Consider the following 23,536-nt stretch of genomic DNA (forward strand, 5'->3'; position numbering starts at 1 on the left):
TGGCTTGCTCTTGGAAGAACTGAAATACCTCTCAGTTTCGTTGTTTTATAATTTTTCTTAGATATTGTAAGACATTCTATTTGAGATACTTGTATGAATGTTTTTACTGTCTTTTAGGAAAAATTACTTGGGGTCGTAAAGTTCTGTTTTATTCTCTGGTCTTTTTCAAAAATGTAAAATGGGTCATAAAGATAACAGAGTCAGTCTTCTTTTTGTGTGGATACTGCTTGGAAGCATGAATGACAAAATGCCCATAAGAATGTATGCAAAATAAAACATGCGAATGTGCCACATGTACACACAAAGATACACACACACACACACAGAGAGACACACAAATCTCCTTCCTGGTGTGTTCTAGAAACATCAGTGACAGTAGGAGCTGCTTTCCTGTAATTACTGGACAGTTTTCTCCATTTTGTATGCTTATGTGTTAGTTCTCCTTCTCATTTCTGACAGTACAAGAGAGCTAGTTGAAACATGTTTAAAACAAAACAAAAAAAGAAAAGAACTTGTTCTAGAAGTTCTATGGGACAGTTAAATAGTAAGATCAGAGCTCATGGCTTGTATTGTTATATTGTATTTACTATGTATTTAATTATAATTAATTTATGTATTATTTTATCATAAGTATAAGGTAAGAATCTTCAATTTTGAAACTTATTTGAAGTTAAATATTTGTGATCAAAATATACACACATATTAGACATTTTGTGTGTATATATGTATATTGCATATACACACAGATATAATTTCTGAGAGCAGTCAAAACTGCTAAAATATAAATTCATTGAAAGCAAAGGCTTTGAAAAAATTCACCAAAAACAGATTTGTTACAAGTATTTGCCATAGTGGAATATTGTCATCAGTAGGATTTTTTTTAAGTATAGGAATCTGTTAGTTGAATTTTGTAGTCTTATCATCAGTTATTAATCTTAAAATGAAGGAAATCTTTTGTGTTCTAGTTGTAGTTTCATCTTAGAAGGATATTTGAAAAAGGATTATGTCAGAAGCCACCAGTCTACCCACGAAATGAAATGAAAAGGTCAAAAAAGTAATTCTTTGGGCTTCAGGATCTAGATATTTGCTGTGGTTTTCAGATTGGAAATATAATGTAGCCTCTGGAAGTAAACTACTTAAACAGCCTTTCAAATAGATTAACATTTCTTTAAAATTTAATATAGTCTCTAGTGAATGGTTTTCCTTCCATTATACTAAAATATTTCCTTGTGGGATACATTGTGGCATTGTTGTAAAAGTTATGTTTCCATTTTTTTAAAGGCAAGGCATCTGTTGGACTTTGTGTACAATAATACGCTAAAGATAGCCACCGTGTTACTACAGGGACCGTGACAAAAAGATCTCTGTTTACTAAAATTGATGTTATAAGTGAATATATGTATGCACAGAAGAATACTCACAATTTACTCTTAAGTTAAAAAAAAAAGTTATAATACAAAAATTTGATGTACATAAATACAGTCTTGAAGAACTAGTTGTATGGAGGTTCACAGGAAGGGATGGAAGGGGCAGGAGAGATGCCTTTCCTGAAATGTATTTCTTTCTTTATTTTATTTTATTTTATTTTTTGAAGGGTCTCACTCCATCGCCTAGACTGGAGTGCAGTGGCATCATCATGGCTCACTGCAGCCTCAACCTCCTGGCCTTAGGCGATCCTTCTGCTTCAGCCTCCTGAGTAGCTGGGAAATTAGGTGCATGCCACCACACCTAGCAAATACTTTGGTTTTTGTTTAGATGAGGTCTTGCTATGGCTGGTCTCAAACTCCTAGGCTCAGGCAATCCTCCCGCCTGAGCCTCCCAAAGTGCCTGGATTACAGGCATGAGCCACAGTGCCTGGCCTCTGAAATTTATTAAAATCATTGTTTCTGATGGCACTTTGAAAACTGTTGGGGATACTTTAATGTATCAGTGGTTTCTTTTTGGGAAAGCAAGCATACCGTTTTATAGAAAATGCAGACCTCTAAACAACCTCCATACTTCTTTTTAATCTTTGTCTCCCACTTTCATTTTCTTCTGAATCACATATGTATTTTCAAAGTCTTCCTTGTTTCAAATGTTTTATTTAATTATTTGAAGTGGATTTCTGGAAACTTGAGTCTGTCATGGTGACAAAATATAAATTCACCTTCAAAAAAAATCAACCTTTGATTGCTTTAAAAGAAGTAAAAAACCCTTCTATTTTATTATTCTACTTAATATATATGTTTGTTTTTTATTTAATCCTAAAAGAGTATTTCATGTTTGCTACAAGTTCTTTGGTAACTTCTCCTTTTCACTTAGAGATAAGTAACAAGTATCTTTGTTCATAAACATTTGCCTGCAATGTCATTTGTAGTGAGAGAGAAACAATTGTTTCTTCTGTTTAGAAACAATTTTGTTTGTTTCTTCTTCTTCTTCCTATCTTGTGCTTCAGTTAGAAAGAAACATACATACGCAGTGTGGGTTTTTCATCAGAGAATGCAAAAGGATCTGCCTTCTGTAATCTTGACAGTGTTTACCATCACCAGACATATTCTGAATAGGAGGTTCATGGGTCTCTGTGTGGCTGACAGGTATCGTGTAGGAAGCTTGCTGTTTTCTTTGGTCCCCATGTTACAATACAAGAGTGCAGGTGACATCTTCCTCCCACCTAGTTATCTTAATCAATTTATGCCTATGGGAGGAGTCTACCCACGTATTTCTCCCTCCAAAGACTCTAAATATCTCAGAGGAAGGGATGAGCACAGAAGGAACATCTGATAGATGTTGGAATATAACTTATTTGGGCAGCAAATTGTAGTCCAAATTAACTGGAAATGCAAGATGTCTTGTTAATCTCCGCATGCTTTCCTAGCTTTAGTTTATTTATTATGCTAACATTTATTGAGCGACTACTATGTGCCAGGTATGATGTTAGGAGCTCATTGAATTGGTGAATGAGACATGACCTTACTTTCGGGGGATTTAATTTGATTTTCAAAATCAGATTCAAATAATATTTATTCAGCACATACCATGTGACAGGCAGTGGAATGAATGTTCTCAGACGAAGTGTTTAATCACTAAAATTCAGTAATTATATTTATTGACCTTCCAAAATGAGTTAGGAATAGAATTTTCTAATCTTTAAGTTTTTTCCTCCCTCTGTTATATTTTCTTAAACTTTTGGTACCTTCTGCTACTTGTTAAGTTACATTAGCAAATGGGGGGGGGTTAATAAACAAATAACAAACATTTAATTGATACACTTAGAGCAGTTATTTATTTATTTATTTGAGTCAGGGTCTCACTCTGTTGCTTAGGCTGGAGTGCAGTGGCATGATCACAGCTCACCGCAGCCTCAACCTCCTGGGGATCTTTCCACCTCAGCCTCCTGAGTAGCTGGGACTACAGGCATATAACACCGCACCCAGCTAATTTTTTAAAAAATTTTTGTGGAGCTGCAGTCTTACCATGTTGCCCAGGCTGGGCAAAAGAAGAAACCAGAGGCTGGTCTTGAACTCCTGAGCTCAAGCAATCCTCCCACTTCTGCCTCCCAAAGGACTGGAATAACAGGCTTGAGCCACCACATCCAGCTAGAGCAGTGGTTTTGAAGAAAATAGCAGTGATTTTGAAAAACACATACACACACTTTATATTTGGAAACCTGAATATGTGTAATGTAATTATAATTTTTTCTAGTAGAGTAGTTCCTAGTTCACAGGATGCAATGAAATATATCAAGCTTTCATGGTATTTTGCCCATATAGTAACTCCACTGAGCAAGTTTGAAAGTCATGCTATAGAGTCATTGATCTCAGTAATTCTGGGGGTGACATTATTGAAACTTGGGGGAAACTAATTTGCCCACATTCACAGGCTAGAAAATGTTTGAGAACTTTGGGAGGCCCAGATGGGAGGATTGCTTGAGTCCAGGAGTTCAAGACCAGCCTGGGCAACACAGAGAGACCTTGTCTCTACATAAAATAAAAAAATTAGCCAGGCATGGTGGTGTGTGTCTATAGTCCTAGCTACTCAGGAGGCTGAGGTGGAAGGATGGCCTGAGCCCAGGAGGTTGAGGCTGTGGTGAACCGTGATTATATCACCGCACTCCAGCCTGGGTAACATGGTTGGATTCCAATTAAAAAACAAAAAACAAAAAGCTTGAGTCAAGACTCCAGTTACGATCCATCTAACTCTGAAGCCTATAGTATCCTCTTGACTTCCACGAGCTAGCAGGAAGGTGGACTCACGAGTGCTGTGCGTGTGCCCAGAAGGGACAGGCATTTTGGCTGAGAAACAGGAAATATTTTTACTACATTAAGGAGCTGGCATTAGAGGAAGTCTTGAGGACTGAGTGGGAAGACAGAGAGGAAGGGGGAGGGTGGTTGGGGCTGTAGAAGAAGACTGTGTCAGGGCATGGGGGATGGGCATTTATGGCACACCTGGAGCCTGGCACGAATCCCCCTGCCCCCTCCCCGGGCCCCTGACCTGTGACTGTGGGGTGGGGTGGTACAGGGCATGGAGGAGAGCGGAACAGGCTCTGAGGTCAGCCAGCTCCCGGTACCAAGTGAGGAGGGTTGCCCGTGCCATGCTGGAATCTTGGGGTTTCTCAATAGTCAGTAGCCATCCAGAAGTTTACAGTGTGAGAAGTAACATGGTTAGATGGGAGTTTTGCAGAGATCACTCGGGCAACTGTGTGGAGTCGAGTCTGCAAAAGAGGAAACCAAAGGCTGGGGACCCAGGACCATTCTGTGAAGTTGTGCAGGTTGTTCACTGCTCAAGTGCATGTGTGAGCAGTGGGTGGGGGGACAAGAACCTCCCAGCATGCCCCTCACCAAGATGTGCACCCCTGAGGTTGGACCTGCCCGGAGAACAATTTACACGTAGGGTACTCGACTTGTATTTTAATTGTCTTTAAGACAATAGCTGGAATTAGACTCTAGAGAAAAAACAGTGCACCCCAGGGCCCAAGGGTCTAGAGATAAGGTCACAGGTTATTTACTGTGTGTCGCTGAGCATTGTCCATATCCTCTGCATGCCTGTTTCCTCATCTGTACACATTTATTTTCCTGAGTTGAGGTCTTCCTCTGTCACCCAAGCTGGAGGGCAGTGGCACAACCATGGCTCACTGCATCCTCGAACTCCCTGGCTCAGGCAGTCCTTCTGAGTAGCTGGGACTACAGGCACACATCACCAAGCCCGGCTCGTTTTTCATTTTTTATAGAGATGAGGTCTCACTGTGTTGCCCAGGTTGATTTTGAGCTCCTGGGCTCAAGTAATCCTCCCACCTCGGCCTCCCAAAGTGCAGGGATGACCGGCATGAGCCACTGTGCCTGGCTGCCTAGTTCTTCTTTAAAGGAAGGTTAATAATGGGTTCTAGTGGGGCCCTGGCAGATCAGCTGAGAGAAGGACCAAGGCATGAGAGGTGGAAAAATGACAGATATGAGACTGGAAGTCATCGGTTAATGCTGAGCGTGTGCTGGGGAGAGCTTGACGTGTTTAATCTTATTTAATTCTCACCAGTAGATATTATGACTCAATTTTCAAGATTTTGAAGCAGAGACCCAGGGAGGTTAAATGACTTGTCTGATGGTACACAGCCAAGGAGTGGTGTCATCATATCTGAACCCAGGACTGTGTGACTCTCACATTTATGCTCTTACCCACTTTGCCATGCTTAGACTAGATGCTGAACCCCCTTAAGACCCTTCTTGAATCTCTCTGATAGAAGATCCTGCCTGATTTTATCTTTTATTCTTTGGTGCCTGCAGGACTCAAATTTAGACAACAAAGATTGTCGGGGCGGGTGGTACTCAGAGGCCCTATATCTACCTGTGCAGGGTACAGGCAGTCCCCATTTGTATTTCACCACCTCTGCTTGTGAACCTTGACCCTTGGTAAGAAAGAGTCTGGAAAATGCGGATGGATAAGAAAACAGGCTATAATCAGAGGTGCATGTGCCTGGTTCACTGGGAATTTAGGAAGAGAAAAAATATTCTCGTCCAGCTGCGAGCCACTTTTCAAGTTACCCTTGAAAGGAGGCCATAATTGCAGGCTTGTAGGACAGAATTTAATGCTGCAATGTTGCAGCCTGTCTTTATCCCAAGATGATCTTTTGCTGTTTTATAAAATTTATTTTTTAATCTTTAAAATCATTATAAAAATACTTTTTTTCCTTATTTTTGGAGACATGACCTTGCACTGTTGCCCAGGCTGGAATGCAGTAGTTCAATCACAACTCACCACAGCCTCAACCTCCTGGGCTCAGGCGATCCTCCTGCCTCAGCCTCCTAAGTAGTTGGGACTACAGGTGTATACCACCATGCCCAGCTAATATTTTTAAAACTTTTTGCAAAGATGGGGTTGCAAAAAGCTCTCCCCAGCACATGCTCAGCATTAACCGATGACTTCCAGTCACATCTGCCATTTCTCCGCCTCTCACGCCTTGATCCTTCTCTCAGCTGGTCTGCCAGGGCCCCGCCAGAACCCATTATTAACCTCCCTTTAAAGAAGGACTAGGCAGCCAGGCTGGTCTTGAACTCCTGACCTCAAACAATCCTCCCACTTCAGCCGCCCAAAATGCCAGGATTGCAGGTGTGAACCACAGTGCCCAGCTCACCGTGGCTGTTTCTGAGCCAGAGTTCATGTTCTTGTGTCACCATTGACTGCATCTGCCCTCATGAGGTGGAAGGAGGAGGTTCGGGCTGTGCTGCATGCTCTGTGTGCCTCCTGGAAGGCAAAATGATGGCTGTTAAGAAAATGGAAAATGTTGTTTCAGATCAACATCACTTTCAGGCTTGGAAAACCTCTGGGGTTTCTTTGTCTTCTGGGAGGGAGTGCTGCACAGGTGAGCTGGGAGAGAGGAAAGCATGCCCTAGGGAGGGCTCTGTAGCTGGTCCCTCCCCACCAAGGCAACTGGAAAAAGGAAGGTAAGGGCCTCTAAATAGCCCTTGCAGCCTCAGGAGACAGTCAACTCAGGTGTCCTGAAATAGAGCACCAGGCAGTTGCTTCTTTCCACTGGCCTCTGAGTTGCCCACTGGATGAGTGAGACTATCACAAAATGGGTTTCCAACGAAAACAGACTTCTCCCTACAACAGGGTTTGTTTTCTTGCGTAAATTTATTTCATTATTATTGTTGTTTTGAATCAGGGTCTCACTCTGCCTCTCAGGCTGGAGTGCAGTGGTACCATCATGGCTCACTACAGCCTCAACCTCCTGGGCTCAGGTGATCCTCCTGCCTTGGCCTCCCGAGTAGCTAGGACTCCAGGCGCACTGTACCACGCCTGGCTAATTTTTTGTAGAGACTAGGTCTCTCTGTGTTGCTTGGCTGGTCTCGACCTCCTGGGCTCAAGCAATCCTCCTGCCTTGGCCTCCCAAACTGCTGGGATTACAGGTATGGGCCACCACACCTAGCCATTCTTGCATATTAAAGCTGTACAAAGACCCATGACACTTTTCTCTTTTGAGGTTTTTGCATCTCACAATGCTTAGAGGGTAAGTGCAATGGGATGAAAACTGTTTGGACCGAATCGTCCCCTCGTAACCCATGGCTGCCTAGTTCTGTGCTTTAAAACGAGGGCCAGTTTGGCCTATGTGTTCTTGACAGGGAAATGTGGGAGCTATCAAGACATGTTAAAAAACCCATTTGCAGGTTACCTCCCCACCTTCCCATGATGCCTACAGAAAAGCCTCAGTTAGCTGTAAACTTAATCCCTTAATACTTTGATACTTTATTAAGAAAATGAAATCAGAGGTCGCGCACCTTTCCCCTTTACTTGTGAACTAATTGCTGTTTTCCTGCATTTCGAGGCAGATGCCAAACTCTTCCTTTGATGCTGAGCAACCCGCAGCCCCTGGTTGTGTATTCCATCTCTTGATGCCCAGTTGTCTGAATGAAGATCAACTCTGGCAAATTAGATTTTGATGGCTACGTTTTGATCTGGAGCCACAGAACAGAATGGCAATTTATTCCTTCATTCAACATTCGTTGGATTCCTGCCGGGCGCTTTACATAAACGGTGTTCACATCTCACATGTACCGCAAAACCTTGCTGGCTATGTCTATATCTGAGATAAGAGGAATAAGGCATTTCGGGTGATGGGGGCTGTTTTATAGATAAGAAAAGGAAGGCACGGAGAGTCATTCGCAAACTTGCCAGTGCTCTTAAGTAGCTGGGGATTTGCCCTGGGATTCTGGGCTGACCTCAAAGCTGTTACTATACTGGGGATGTCTTGGTAAGAGCAGATAATCAATGTAGCAAAGATCTGGAAGAGTTGGGATCAAGAAGAAAGTAGTTTACTGTGAATCCCTCAGTCCATCAGTCGTTTATTTGCCAGATATGAACTGACAGTCCATGCTAGACATGCTGCAAGGTGTGCACAACTCTGTGGTGGGCAGGGTGAACTGTCCCTTACCAGCTTCAAGAAGGAAGGTGATCCCACACCAGCTTCAGGGAGGAGTGGGATGCCAGAAAGACTGTGATGTTTTGTGCCCCCAAAATTTGCCATGTGTCAGCTGGGGAGAGCTTTAATTAAGTGTTTTAAGATGTAAACTTTGTGACACCTTAGCAAAAGTTATTTATTCTTTTACATCAGCATTTATATGAAATTTGCTATAAATCAACAGGGGTGGCTTGGCTAGAATACTTTGAAATTATGCTCCTTGCTTGAGTCGCTTACGACATGCAGAAGTGGGGGTTGGAGCAAAGAAGCCTTACTACATCTGTTTTTTTTTTTTTTTAACTGGGTCTCGCACTGTCACTTAGGCTGGAGTGCTGTGGCAGTAATCATAGCTCACTGCAGCCTCACCTCCTGGGATCAAGTGATCCTCCTGCCTCAGCCTCCTGAGTAGCTGGGACTACAGGTGCATGCTACCATGCCTGGCTAAGTTTTTGAAATTTTTGTAGAGATGAGGGGTCTCACTCTGTTGCCCAGGATGGTCTCAAACTCCTGGCCTCAAGTGGTCCTCCCAAAGTGCTGGGATTACAGACGTGAGCCACCACATCTGACCTGTAATAAGCTTTAGACAAAGTCTAGCAAAAAAAAACTTTTGGATAGTTCCCTGGCAAGGACTATATCTGACTCACCTTTGGGTTCCCTACTGTATGTAGGAGATAACTTGGCATCCTGCCTGCCACAGAGCAAGTACCCAGCCACTCTGGTTGATTGACTCAATGGCGGGAATTACCATAAGGAAGTGGTAGGGGCAGAGAGGGGGTTACGTTCAGGTACCATCAAGGAAGAGTGTGAGAGTTAAAAAAAAAATCAGCCAGCCACTTCGTGAGGAGGCCGCATGGTGGACTTAATTCACACAGACAATGGGGACAAACGGTTTCAATGCCCGGGAGAGCAGGAATGGCATTTGGGTAATCTGGAAGCACCTTTGGGTGTTGGTGCTTGAGAGGGAATGCAGCTTTCCTTGGACCTTCTAATTGGACTCTTCTGACTTTCTGCCCGTGTAGGAACCCACTGTGGTCTTCATTTCATTTTTGAGACTTTCAGCTTTTAGGTACAGTATTTGGTTTCATAATAAGCTGAGTGACCATTCAGGCCGGCTTGCTGGGATGACCCTTGCCATGCCTGCTGGTCTGACATAATTTTTAATATGAACCCCTTTTGATATTAAAAGTATCCTGATTTGGAGGGTAAATTAAATGACCACCCAGCTAATAAGGGAGTTTTGTGGCATTTTACACCTTTGAAGAAAATCTTTACAACATTCAGGCTGCATTGAATTAACTTCTGGGTAATATAGTATCAGTACCATGACATACTAGTGGTGTCTGATGTCTTATCATATGTAGAAAAAAGAGAAAATGAGCAGTAGCTGAACAGAGGCAGCCGTACTGTGGGGAGGAATCAATTGAGTTCAACAAAAATGAACTTTAATTACAGCTAGTCACTGGCATAGCCATACGAGAAAGGGCATTTAAAGGTTATTTGTGATGATGGGTAGTGTTTAGGGAATGTAGTATCCTGCGAGAGAATCTTATCATCTCTAGTTCTGATTTAGGGTTTCAGTTGTTTCCACAGCGGTAGTAATTTAATTCAAATGCATGATCATTTATTTTCTAAGTAGAAAGTAAAAGAAATAATTTCTTAGAACAAAGAGTTTCTCAGAGATTTTTTTAAAAATGACTGGAGGGAAAATTGTTAAATTCAGGTTTATTTCCTCAGGTCTTCTGTTAAATTATCTTTTAGTGAAAATGATAGTGATGTTTTCATCGAGTGAGATATTCATATGGGGACTCCAAGAGCATTAACGTAATGTATGTTAAGGTTTTACTCATGACAGGTAGGGTGAACTTGGCTTCGTAGTTCATACACAAGGAATTGAAGAAATGAACTTGTGTTTTCTTGCACAAGTATATGAGAAAGTGATCAAGCAATGCATGACAATAATTGCAGTTTGAGAGCCGAGTATAGGGTTCAAAACATGCTGGTGATCAGTATTTTCCATGTCAATATTTTATGAGATAGCAGTGCATTTACCTTCAAGTCCCATCGTTACTGGTTCCCTGCAGTATTATCTTTTTTTTTTTTTAAGTTGGAGTTCTACTCAATTGCCCAGGCTGGAGTACAGTGACATGCTCATGGCCACTCCAGCATTGACCTGCTGGGCTCTGGTGATCCTTCCGCCTCCAAGTTGCCAGAACTACAGGCACACGCTACTAAATTAGCTTTGCTAATTTTGTTTTGAGTTGTAGAGACGAGGTCTCCTGTTGCCCAGGCTGGGCTCGAACCTGCGGGCTCAGGCAATCCTCTCACCTCGGCCTCCCAAAGTGCTGGGATTACAGACTTGAGCCACCGCGTCCAGCCTACAGTATTATCTTTTAAAGGGGGCAGATTTCCAGAAGGAGGGACTGTTACTATCTAGTCTAGAATTCTGTTCACCTTGAAATTGAATTCTGGCTCTTCCACGGGCTTTCTGCAAGTGGGTTCTTTTTCCGAGTCTCAATTTTGTAGCCTATAAAATGGAAATACTAGTATCTGCTGCTTAGTGTATTATTAGGGTTTTTATTAACTTCTGAATCTGGAATAAACAGTAAGTATATAACACAAAGGGTAGTTTTCTCCCAGGCTTGGGAATCAGTGGCAGATACTGAGGACGGAGAGATGTGTGATTGTTGGAAGAATGAGACTCAGTATATAGGTTGAGCCTCCCTAATCCAAGAAAACAAAATTCACCTGAGAGCTGTGGCTCTCACCTGTAATTCCAACACTTTGGGAGGCCAAGATGATAGGATTGGCCAGGAGTTCAGGAACAGCCTAGGGAACATAGCAAGACCCCATCTCTAAAAATAATAAAAATAAATAAAAATTTAAAAATTAGCCAGATGTAGTGGTATGCCCCTGTAATCCCAGCTACTCAGAAGGCTGAGATGGAAGGATCACCTGAGCCCAGGAGATTGAGACTGAGGTGAGCCATGATCTTGCCCCTGCATTTCAGCCTGGGCAACAGAATAAAACTCTGACTCAAAAAAAAAAAACCCTAAATTTCTAAATGTTCCTAAATCCATAACTTTTTGAGTGCTGATATGATGCCCCTCCCCCCAAAAAATTGCTCATTGGAGTATTTTGGATTTCAGATTTCCAGATTAGGGATACTCCCCTGGTAAGTATATGAGGTAAACATTTCAACCCCCCCAAAAAATCTGAGTTTGAAACACTTCTGGTTCCAAGCATTACAGGTAAGGAATGCTCTCCCTGTAGTTAATGACCAGCCTTTGGCCAATCAGAATGGATGCTGACTATAGGCATTCTGGTGGTCTTTATGACAACTACTCACTGAACATCAGCCTATGTTGTCAGTGTCCAGAAATCTGTGTTTAACCTGTGGGGGTTTGCAAGGAAACCCACTGAGTCTCCTGGTTAAATTAACGCCCCCTTTCTCTGAGATGATGAGGAAGAGAAACCATCTTCATGTGGTGAGGTGAGCCTGGATTTCACCCTCTTCATGTGGTGAGGTGGGCCTGGACTCTGTTTCTTGATTCCTGTCTCAAAGGTTCCCCTCTTCTCCAAGGCCCTTGCTAGTTGCTGCTGCCTGCACTGTGCTTTCCCATTTTACATTCATCCATCATCTGGAAACATGTCCTTAATTCCCTGCAGAAGGCAGAAGTAGAGCTTAAGACTTTTTTCTTTCTTTTGAGTTGGGATCTCACTCTGTTGTCCAGGCTGGAGTACAGTGGCACCATCACAAATCACTGCAGCTACGACCTCCTGGGCTAAGGTGATCTCCTGAGTATCTGGGACTATAGGCAGGTGTGCCACCATGCCTGGCTAATATATATATATTTTTTTGTAGGGATGAGGTCTCACCATGCTGTCCAGGCTTGTCCCAAACTCCTGAGCTCAAGCGGTCCTCCCACCTCAGCTTCCTAAAGTGCTGGGATTACAGGCATAAGCCAACATGCCCAGCTGGGTGTATGACTTTTCACAAAACTCTTTGAGAGTCCCCTGAATTTGGTGGCTAGTTATGGTGCACCCTATAGCAGGCCCCCTCCCCGGGTAGAGCATCCAACTCTTGCCATCAGGTGTGACTGTTGGCATATCCAGGTAGAAAATCTAGACATCAGAAAGATTGAGGGAAGGTTTCCTCCTTCCTCCTCCCAAGTCTGTCCTCACTAGTTCCCGTGCTTGATCTCAGCATCTGCATCTTCCCAGGTTGATTGACACTGGGATAGCCACCTCTCCCAGAGCAGACCCTAACCTCTTTCCACAGGCAATGGCCACAGCTGTTCAGTAGTCCAATGTTAGTACAAAAGCTCCCCATATAATCTAGGCAGATCCTTTCTTAGGGAAGGACTGAGCTGATTTAGCATTATTTGGGCATACACTGATGTGTGATTAAGAAATCATTTTATGGGAACTTTTTCTGCCAACAGACCAAGGTGGTACTCCTGGCCTTTACTGAACTCAGGAGTTTTAGTAAAAGATGGCAGAGGAACACAGGAAACCAGGGTTCTGGTGATGGTTGTGCTACCTGCTTGCACGATCTCGTCCTGTGGTCCTTGCTTTCTTATCTGTTAAATGACTTTCAACTATAACATGAATTTCAAGGTTCTTGTCAATCAAGAATTCTGTGAATCTGTAATAATCCACAAGATTCAGCTTGTCTGTATCTGATGATGATGGTTATCACTCTTAACACTGCCTTGGGCTGTTTCATTCACCTGTGCCTGGCATGTCACCCTGTCTTTTCTTCCTTCTTTCTCTAATAAACTTTGTTTGAAAACTTAGAACAAAACACAACAAAACAAAAAAACACTGCCTTGGTTTGTGACTGTTTTGTGGAGACCCAACACATGTATTGCTGGAAAAGGCAATTCTGCCCACTATTTGATATTATGCTGCTCTATTGATGTGCTTTTGAAGTGCAAGGGAAGACTTGTTTCATGATGGTTAGGACAAGCTGGACAAATCTCTGCAATTGCCTCTTATAAGAAGTCATAAATGTGGCTCATGGCAGGCGTGAATGTGAGTGATGATGTCTCTGTATTTAAAATGTAGTATCCTCTGTGTGTCTGAATGAATTTAGAGGCCTCTGACTTGTGATATTGGATGTATTACTTTGTAGATTAAATACAAGTGATTGTTGGTAACCTTAAAATTTATTTTGACAGACAATACATTTTTTTTTCTTTTTCTGTGAGAAATGTTATTGGGGCTTCATAGGGATTACATTAAATCTATATATCACTTTAAATAATATCGATATCTTAACAATATTAAGTATTCTAATCTGTGAACACAAGATGTCTTTCCATTTATTTAACTCCTCTTTTATTCTAACAGTTTTTCTTTTGTATGTGGAATTCACAAGTGAATGAAACCGCTCAAGGCATATGATATTATGTAGAAAACAGATAATTTTACTTCTTCCTTTCCAGTGTAGATGCTTTTATATTTCTTGCCTAATAGCTCTAACTACAATTTCCAGTGTGATGTTGATAAGAAGTGGTAAAAGCAGATATTCCTGTCTTCTACCTGATTTTACAGAAAGACATTTTTTCAGTCATTTACCATCAAATATGATGCTAGCTATGGGCTTTTCACATATGGCCTAAATTATGGTGAGATAGTTTCCTTCTATTCCTGGTTTATTGAGTGGTTTTTAATCATGAAAGGGTACTGAGTTTTGTCAAATGCTTTTTCAGCATCCATTGAGATGATCAGGTGGTTTTCCCCTTTCATTCTGTTAATGTCGTATATTAAGAATGATTGATTTTCATATGTTGAACCATCCTTGCATCCCAATAATAAATCTCACTTGGTCATGGTGCGTAATCCTTTTAATAAACTCATTTACCAGTCTTTTGTTGAGAATTTTTACATCAATGTTTATGAGAGATAATGGTCTGTAGTTTTCTTATAGTGTAATTGTTTTGCTTTGATATCAGGGTAATGTTGGTCTCATAGAATGAGTTCTAAAGTATTCCCTCTTTTTCAGTTTTTTGGAAGAGCTTGTGAAGGATTGATGTTAATTCTTTTTTAAATATTTGATAGAATTCAACAGCAAAGCCATCTGGTACTGAGCTTTTCTTTGTTGGAAGGTTTTGATCATTAGTGAATCTCTTTTGTAGTTATAGATCTGTTCAGATTTTCCATTTCTTTATGATTCCGTCTTGGTAGGTTGTGTATTCTGAAGAATTTGTCCATTTCATATAGGTTATCCCATTTGTTGGCATTCAGTTGGACTTTTATAATCCTTTTAATTTCTGTCGAATCAGTAGCAATGTACATCCTTTCACTTTTGATTTTTGTTATTTCAGTCTTCTCTTTTTTTCTTAGTCAGTCTACCTAAATGTTTGTCAATTTTGTCGAACTTCTCAATGACACAACTCTTGGTTTTGTTGATTTTTCTCGAAGATTGGCTTTTATGTTTTTTATTTATAAATCATTCTTACACTAAGCAAATTGATATTATCAATGAGTTTAGTATTAGACTTCTGTATTTTTCTTGTAGTCTGGCAACCAAAACCTTTGTATTACATATATATGAAGGATATAAATAATCAGTGCTTTAAAATAATGAACTTAAATGTCTCTGCCATTTTTTCCCCTTAGGTAATGCCTTTGTCTCATTCATTGTTCATTGTAGTTTGTTGTTATAATTTGTCACATTGTTGTGGTTACTCTCTCATGGATAGCTAAAGTAGTGTCCCATGACTTGATTCCCAGCTGGAAAGTTTCTTGTATTTTCTTCATGCTACACTGTTGAAAGTTGAGATGAGATTAATTAATTGACATTGTTATATTAAACAACAGGCCACACAGCCATAAAGAAGAATGAAGTCATGTCCTTTGCAGCAACATGGGTGCAACTGGAGGCCATGATTCTAAGTGAATTAAATTCAGAAACAGAAAACCAAATACCGCATGTTCTCACTTAAGTGAGAGATAAATACTGGGTATACATGTGCCTAAAGATGAGAGTAACAGACACTGAAACTTCTAAAGGGGGCATGGAGGAAAGGGAGTAAATATTGAAAAACTACCTATTGGGTACTGTGTTCACTATACAGGTGACAATTCAATAGAAGCCCAGACCTCACCGTCACACAAAGTATCCTTATTCCAAACCTGTAGTTGTACCCCCGAATCTAAAATTAAAAACATTTTTAAAGCCAGTAATATTAATAGAAAAAAGGTGAACTTAGGGATGAACTTAGGGGTGAACTGAGAGGACCAGTGGATTGAAAATTCTAAATTTTAATTTTGTTTTTGTAAAACATGTGGGCTCATGGTTACTCCCTACCCTATTCCCTCCTGTAAAAAAAAGTTGATGTTACCATAATTCAGTGGGTGACCCTCTGCGATTATGAGCCATAGGCAGTCTTAGTGTTACTGTCAAGGAAATGCCACTGAAAACATTCATTTCATGATTTCAACAGAAGCTGAGAATCTTGCACATGCCTCTTGGCTTACTATAATTTCTCCCTCCCTTCCCTTGTTTCTTTCCCCCTCTCCAATCTCCCCCTCATTAGAAATCAGGAATTTTCTAGCTTTATTTTCCTTTTCAATTAATGAATAAATAGTATATATGCCCAAGATGTACAACATTATGATCTAATATACATATTCATTGTGTACTGATTACAAATATGGAACCCTTCACCAATTTACATGTCATCCTTGTGCTGGTGCCATGCTCATCTTCCCTGTATTGTTCTGGTTTTTGTATATGTGCTGCCATAGCAAACACATTAATTTCTTCTTGATAATCCATTTACTCAGTCCTTTTGGCTCAGAAACATTTGATCTCCGAGGCATGATGAATTCCTGCCTTCTGTGGTGCAGTGTCCTTGTGTCTTTCATTATCCTAATCTTCATGTAAGACTTATATTTATGAATCAAACCATTATTTCTTTAAGAGAGCTCTATCAACTTTTCCATAGATTTAACCATTTATTTCTCCAAGAGTCTTTTTCATCCATTTTTTCCTATGGATTTATTAGTTTATTGTTATCTAATCACTTCTACTGATCACTTTTGTTTTGCCAATAAAATATTTCTTATAATACTGCTTTATAATACATATTTTATTTGATTGATTCTAAGACACATATCTTTTCACATTTGAAAGTTGATTTATCTTGCAGTCATTAACATTTTACAACTATTATTGGCAGCACTTTAAATTTTATTCATAGTACATAAAATAGTGGTGCATCTTCTGGTCAATAGCAGTTACATGTGATGAAATAAATCACCGTTAATGATCATTGTAATAATTGCCATTAGAAACTTGCTGTGAAGTGTATACTTTTACGATGGGACCTATAAATGGCAACAGAACAGTTTTATAAAAAGTTTAGAGTGGAAAAAAAATCATCTACAAGCTGTAAATCTATGTACTTAAGAATCTTTTGGTGTGTATTTCATTTTGGTCTTTTCTTTAAGCAGGTGTACATATTTCTATTTGTTTGTCATTATAGTATAATCCTATTTTGCTCCTCTTTTTTAAAATTACTGTTATATTTTAATTTCCTGCTATTTCAGGCCTTTATATTTGTCATTTTAATAGCTCTGCCATCTATCCAGTGTATAACAAAAATAAAACTGCATGCTGCCCAGCTGTTGAAAACTTAGCTCATTGCCATTTTTTCCCCATTGTGAATAATGCTTCAAGAACAACTCGTTCGTGTTTTTATATTACAGTAAGTCCCCTACATACAAACGAGTTCCGTTCTGAGAGTGCATTTGTAAGTCCAATTTGTTCATAAGTCAAACAAACTTAACCTAGGTACCCATAACACAATCATCTATATAATACTCTACTGTAATAGGTTTATAATGCTTTTCACACAAATAATACATTAAAAACAAACACAAAAAATAAAACATTTTAAATCTTACAGTATATACTGTGCATGCACATGACAATGTATGCCAGACACATGAACTAACTCGTGTGATTGGATGTGTGAATGCACGTTTGCAACTTTGAAAGTTTGCAACTTGATGGTTTGCATGTAGGGTACTTATGTGGTATTAATTTTGATTTTTTTTTTTATGGAATATAACTTTGGGGAGATTTACTTGAGCCCAGGAGTTCCAGGTTGCAGTGAGCTATGATCACACCCACTGCACGCCAAGCCTGGGCAACAAAGCAATACTCCATCTCTTAAAAAAAAGGAAAAGAAAATATACTAAACTTTCCAAAAGGCTCCGGAACTGTGTTTTATTGTAAAGAATAAATCTTTGAATTCAGATAAATCAATCACACAATAAATATCTACGATTATAAACACACTGCTCATTCTTTCATTCAGTTATCCATCTATCTGCAGCAATACATTGGATTGTTATGAGTCCCTTAGCTTCCAAAAGCTAGGAATCAAAGTTAAATAGGATACCCCTCTGACTTTTGATATCTCATTGTGAGATAGTGAGAGACTTGGACTTGTAAAAATAAGTACTGCAGTGTGATGAGGGATGTTGGGACAATATGGGTCAAATTCCTTCATTGTATGAAGTTGACTTTGTGTTGTTGATTGATGTTCTTTAAGATATGAGGTATGTACATACCATGTCACATTAAAAAACAAAACAAAACACATATATCATAGGCTTTTCTGACAGTAAATGGTCCCACCTGACCTTGCCACCCTCCTTCTCTTTCGGTCTAAGCCTGCATCTTACGAAGTCTTGGTCTAGTGTTTGTCTAGAGTTCCCTGTGTTCTATTTCTCCAGCATACCAGGCTTTGGATTGTCAGTAACTGTGTCATGTGACTCTTTCCTGATCCACACCTATTACAGACCACTGTGTTTGTAGTAGGTATTGAAGTATTGGTGGTTCATTTGACTTGCCTTCAATTATGCTTTCTTTATCTAACGAATGAAAATATTTCACCATTTTGGTGGGCACAATGGTTCACGCCTGTAATCCCAAAACTCTGGAAGGCTGAGACTGAAAGATTGCTTGAGTCCAGGAGTTCGAGACCATTCTGGGCAACATAGTGAGACCTCGTCTCTACAAAAAAAAATTTTTTTTAATTAGCCAGGTGTAATCCCAGCTACTTGAGAGACTGAGGTGGAAGATCGCCTGAACCCAGGAGGCTGAGGCTTTGGTGCGCTGTAATTCTGTCACTGTACTCCTAGGTGACAGAGTGAGACCCTGACTCATTTAAAAAAAAAAAAAAAAGACAATACTTTACCTTTTTATTCTTTCCATAGAACTTCATTGTCAGTTTACATTCTGTGATCCTGATGAAATCAATGTCATTTAAATTCTATCATGTTATATGTGTTTAGTTTTTAAAAAGTCAAATTAAGAAAATGTTTGAGAGATTACATAATGTGATAGAGATATTTATAGTAAAAGTTTAAAATTCTGCTACTGGTGATGGTTGGAAGCAGAACCTTCACTGGATAAAATAAAATCGCCTGTAAAAATTTTTGGAGGATATTTAAGCCTTGTAGAAGGGGAAAAACCAACAGTATTTCTATATAACTAGGTGTTAATTCAGGCACTGGGTACAATAGTTTGGAAATAACCCTTTATGGTTTCTTATTGTAAGGTCATTAGGTAACTATGAACTTGTCTTCTTTATACTTGTACGTTAAAAAAACTCTTATTTTTAAATTTCTCAGAAGGCACTGTTGAAAACAGCTTTTGAAAATTTTTTTCTTGGGAATTTTTTTTCTTTTCTCTTTTCATTTCTGAATCATAAATAGCAGAATTGTGCTATGTTCTTTACAGAGGGATGGTGGTTAGATCGTATACTGTGGTACAAACATGTTGCTGTACAGAGTCTTGTCCCTTTGTGATCTTCAAATAAAATGGTGGAGAGAGGGGTGAGGGGAATCTGGGAGTAATGAGATAAGTTTACCTCAGCTTTTCAAAACACTTGTATAAGCGTGAAATTATTCATTTGGACAACTGTTCTAGCGGCCATTAGATATTTCAGGGAAACCAACTGTATAGAAGAATATATGGTAAGGATGGTTTGGCTGTCAATGGAATTTTTTTGTTTGTTTGTTTTGAGTTGGGGGTCTCCATCTGTTACCCAGGTTGGAGTGCAGTGGCACCATCACAGCTCACCACAGCCTCAACCTTCTGGGCTCAGGCGATCCTTCCACCTCAGCCTCTCAAGTGACTGGAACCACAGGTACATGCCACCACACCCGGCTAATTTTTTTGATTTTTTTTTTTTTTTTGTAGAAATGAGGTATTGCTATGTTGCCCAGGTTGGTCTCGAACTCTTGGACTCAAACAGTCATCCCACCATGGCCTCCCAAAGTGCTAGGATTCTAGGCATGAGCCACCGCGCCCCTGGCTGGCAGTTGATGGAATTTGAAGTAGTGTTAACGTCACCAGCTGAGATAAATTTACCCTTTTTCCCCCAAGCTGATTTATGGGCTGACTTCCGTGTCTGAGGGATTGATCTCTTGGCAAGCCTTTATGAAGCAACATCACGGAAAGAGAAATCATGTGCGTGTGTCAAGTTCTGCATTTGTTGTGTTAGCCCTTTTTGTGGGGTGTGTGTAATCTTGTGTACAACTAACAAAAGGTAGCTGTGTCTGCAGTGAAAGATGCCCTCAGTTTCCAGAGACAATGGGTCCCACAGAGAGAGAGACTTGCTTTCTCTGCATCCACACACTTCTATCAATGTCATTAGTGCACTGACTCTTTTATGAAGCCCTTGGTTACTCACCAGTTCGTTCCAGGCTATCTGTCTTAACTTCTAGCCTCGTCGACAAAATTTGTATGGTTAGTCTGAGACATATGCAGATAGATTGCGAAGGTTCAGCGTTCTCAGATGTGGATGCAAGCATGCCGTTGCTCACCGAATTGATGGATGTGGCTTTCCAGCAATATTGATGTTTCTACAGCTGCTTATAAATCCTGGGATGCCTTGGTTTGCCTTTCCACAGTCATGTGCAGTTCTTGACTGTTGGTTTTCTAACTGTCTTGTCTCTTAGAAGGCCTCATCTCTCAGTGTTTAGGTGGCAAGACAAAGGGAACTGTTCTTGCTCCCCCGATCACAACAGCGAGGATTGTGAATGGGAGTCTCTGGCCAGGTGTGAAGGGTTCCCCTACTGATTACACTCCCCAAGGAAAGATGTTACAAAGTCAGGTAGTGGTTTAGAACTTTGGATACGTTGGCTAATGGTACAGAGAGGTGCGGAGAATCGATGAGCCTGCCAAGACTTCTGCCGCCCAGAATGTTCCAGAAACATGGTTTGATTCGTGTCTTAAAACATAACTTTTCCCCATGTTTCTCTGTAGAGAAATGTCCTTGGTTCTGCTTTGAACTCTTAAGAAACATAAGCATACCTCTGCCTGTGAACCGTGGGGCAAGTATCAGTCTGGGTTCTTAATTTTTATTTATTTATTTATTGAGCCAGAGTCTCACTCTGTCACCCAGGCTGAAGTACAGTGGCATGAGCATGGCTTACCACAGCCTCAACCTCCCAGGCTCAGGCAATCCTCCTGCCTCAGCCTCCCGAGTAGCTGGGACTACAGGTGTGTGCCGCCACACCCAGCTAATTTTTTTAATTTTAATTTTAATTTTCATAGAGACGAGGCCTCACTATTATGTAGGTTCTGAATTTGCCAGAAGTTGGGGGAAAGGGCAGAAACAAATAGAGACTAAGGAACCTAGTCATAGCCTGGTCACACAGTAGGGTCAGTTCTGTGCAGGGCAGACCTTGTCAGTGAGCACTCAACATGGGTGTTCCTACTGACCATCCCTTTGAGATCCAACACCCAATGCCAGCTCTGTCACCTCAGCCCTTGTCACCGCTAGACACTGGGTGTTACTACCATTGTTCTCACCCACGGAAATGTCCTCCTGCCCCTGCCTGCCTCTTTGTGTTTAGTTCTAGATTCAGGGTTGGCCAAGGCTAAGGCATGTGCTCATCCTTTGCTGCAAGAGACTCTGGGAAGGTGAGTATCAGCCATCTTTGCTTCTGTGAAAGATATGCCTTGCCTCAAAGTTCACATGATAAGAGATTCACCTATTATAGGGGAAGGGGTTTGGAAGCTTGACATTCCCCATCTTTCTCCTCCGGTAAGGATACAACTCATTGTAACAAGCCACAGTAGAGACTCCGGTAGAAGGGGTGATGACAGCAGTGACCAAGATGTTTATCTATATGAAGCAGTAATGGATGTAATAACTTACCATGGCCAGTTCTGCCATGTGGGTAGGTGTCCCGGGACCCTCTTAACCATGTCTTAATGAAAGCTGAAGCTGTAGAGACTTAGGGAGGTTGGACCTCTCACAGTGTGGTCCTTAAGGTAATAAGATACAATGCATTAACTTGACTTTTGACAATTTGATGAGGAAGAACAGATTAAAATTTATCTGTTTCCTTGTTTACAGTAGAAAAGGAAATTTCTATTACCAGTTTATCTCATACTGTTGGGTGGTTTCTATGTTTGATTGATCAACTTCTACTCTTTTCAAAATTTGTTTCTAATTGCAATAATCCATACATTTAGCAGACAGTCCCCTGCCCAGCTCATTTGCATTGCCATTTGCCACATCTCAGAAGCAGTTCCTTTTTATTCTTTTAGCTCTTTGGATATTTACTTACCTGCCCAGCACAGTTCTGTGTTTATGGGGGTACTTCTTGAATTTGTTATTCAAATGTAGGTGTTAAACACTAATTCCTGTGAAGGAGGATAGGGGTTTGACTTTTTAATATTGTCCCACTCTTCAATACCTGTCTTTTACCCTCCAAGATCGTTGTAACTCAGTTTGTTTTTACTGTAAATATTATTCACAGCTGAGCCATGCACTGTACCATGATTTTATTTTCCTTCTTGTATAGCATATATATTTATTTATGCATTTAATTTGCTTTTGCTTACTAGTAATACTGCTTACTGCTTATTTATCCCCAGATTCCCACGTAAGGTCAAACACAATGTCTTGACTCTCAGCTCGTGTGTGTGTGTGTGTGTGTGTGTGTGTGTGTGTGTGTGTGTGTGTGTGTGTGTGTGTATGTGTATGTGTGTGTGTGACATTTTTCCCAGAGGCCCCTCACCTGTTCCATTCTGGACTGTTTACTGTCAAGGTCTTTGCACAGCTGTTGATCTGAATTTCCCTCACCATCATGTTGGGTATTGCTGATTGACCTGTTTACTGGACGGTATCTCTTTGGGTTTTAACTCCATTTTGAGGAGACGCATTGCCTAGTTATTTCTTGTAAAGCAAGTGCAGATGTCTTTTTTTTTTTTTTTTGAGATCTGGCATGTGCCAAGATATCATGTAGTCTCCCCTTGCATATGATTGATAGTGAATTTAAAGCTGAAAATTACTTTCCCTGAGCGTTTTCGTGACCTTGCTCTGTTTTTGTCTGCTTCCGGTTTTGTTATTGAATTGTTGAATGTTCTTCTGACTCCACCTACTTTGTATGCAGCTTGTTTTTTTCTTTCTGGAGGCTTTTAGGATTTTTTAAAAAATCCTCCAATGTCCTGAGGTTTCATCATCATATGCCCTGGTATGTAATTTTTTAAATTCATTGTGAAGATTCTTTTAGGGGGGCAGGAATGATTTTATGTCCTCTGTTTTCTTTGTTGTTTTTTTCTGGAACTCCTGTGTGTCAGGTGCTGAGATGTTTGGATTGTTCCTCCAATTCAATTATTATTAAAAAAAAAATTCCTGCTTCCCATCTTCGTATCTTTTGTTCTGCTTTTGGGGAACATTTACCAATATCATCTTCTAACCCCGCTATTGACTTTTTAAATTTTCTGTGAACATATTAATTTCTAGAAACTTTTACTTATTCTCACAATATTTCTGTTTTATAGTATCCTGGTTTTTATTGCTTTGTGAATGCAATAATTTTTACCCTTATGGGATTATCCATCAGGAGTCTTTGAAGTTTTCTCCCTGCATTGACTGTTTCCTCCTGAAGCTCCTGCCTGTCATGTCAGACCCTATATCCCACGTCTGGTGCTTATATTGTCATTTTTATTTATGTTGCTGCACTGAACAAGGCTTTGTCAACTGGTGGTATTGCCATTGGGTGACCACCTCTTTCAGAAGTCACCTTGCCTTCCAGTTTTGGTTTCTGTAAGTCTCTCTTCTTAGGTTG

The 23,536-nt window shown here is 40.4% G+C and overlaps 1 protein-coding gene across 1 annotated transcript in view; it reads left to right on the top strand.

Annotated features, from left to right (window-relative positions):
• LOC103275636 (amyloid beta A4 precursor protein-binding family B member 2-like) overlaps window positions 1-23,536 on the top strand; it is a 126,665-nt gene that overhangs the window by 40,551 nt on the left and 62,578 nt on the right. Inside the window, exon 3 of the mRNA XM_021706451.1 lies at window positions 18,550-18,555. The gene's annotated coding sequence lies outside the window, so the exon portion shown is untranslated. The remainder of the gene's footprint in view (window positions 1-18,549; window positions 18,556-23,536) is intronic.

The sequence above is a fragment of the Carlito syrichta genome, unplaced genomic scaffold (genome assembly GCF_000164805.1).
Source record: "Carlito syrichta isolate Samal-C Ts95f unplaced genomic scaffold, Tarsius_syrichta-2.0.1 Scaffold315593, whole genome shotgun sequence".
Lineage (NCBI taxonomy): Eukaryota > Metazoa > Chordata > Mammalia > Primates > Tarsiidae > Carlito > Carlito syrichta.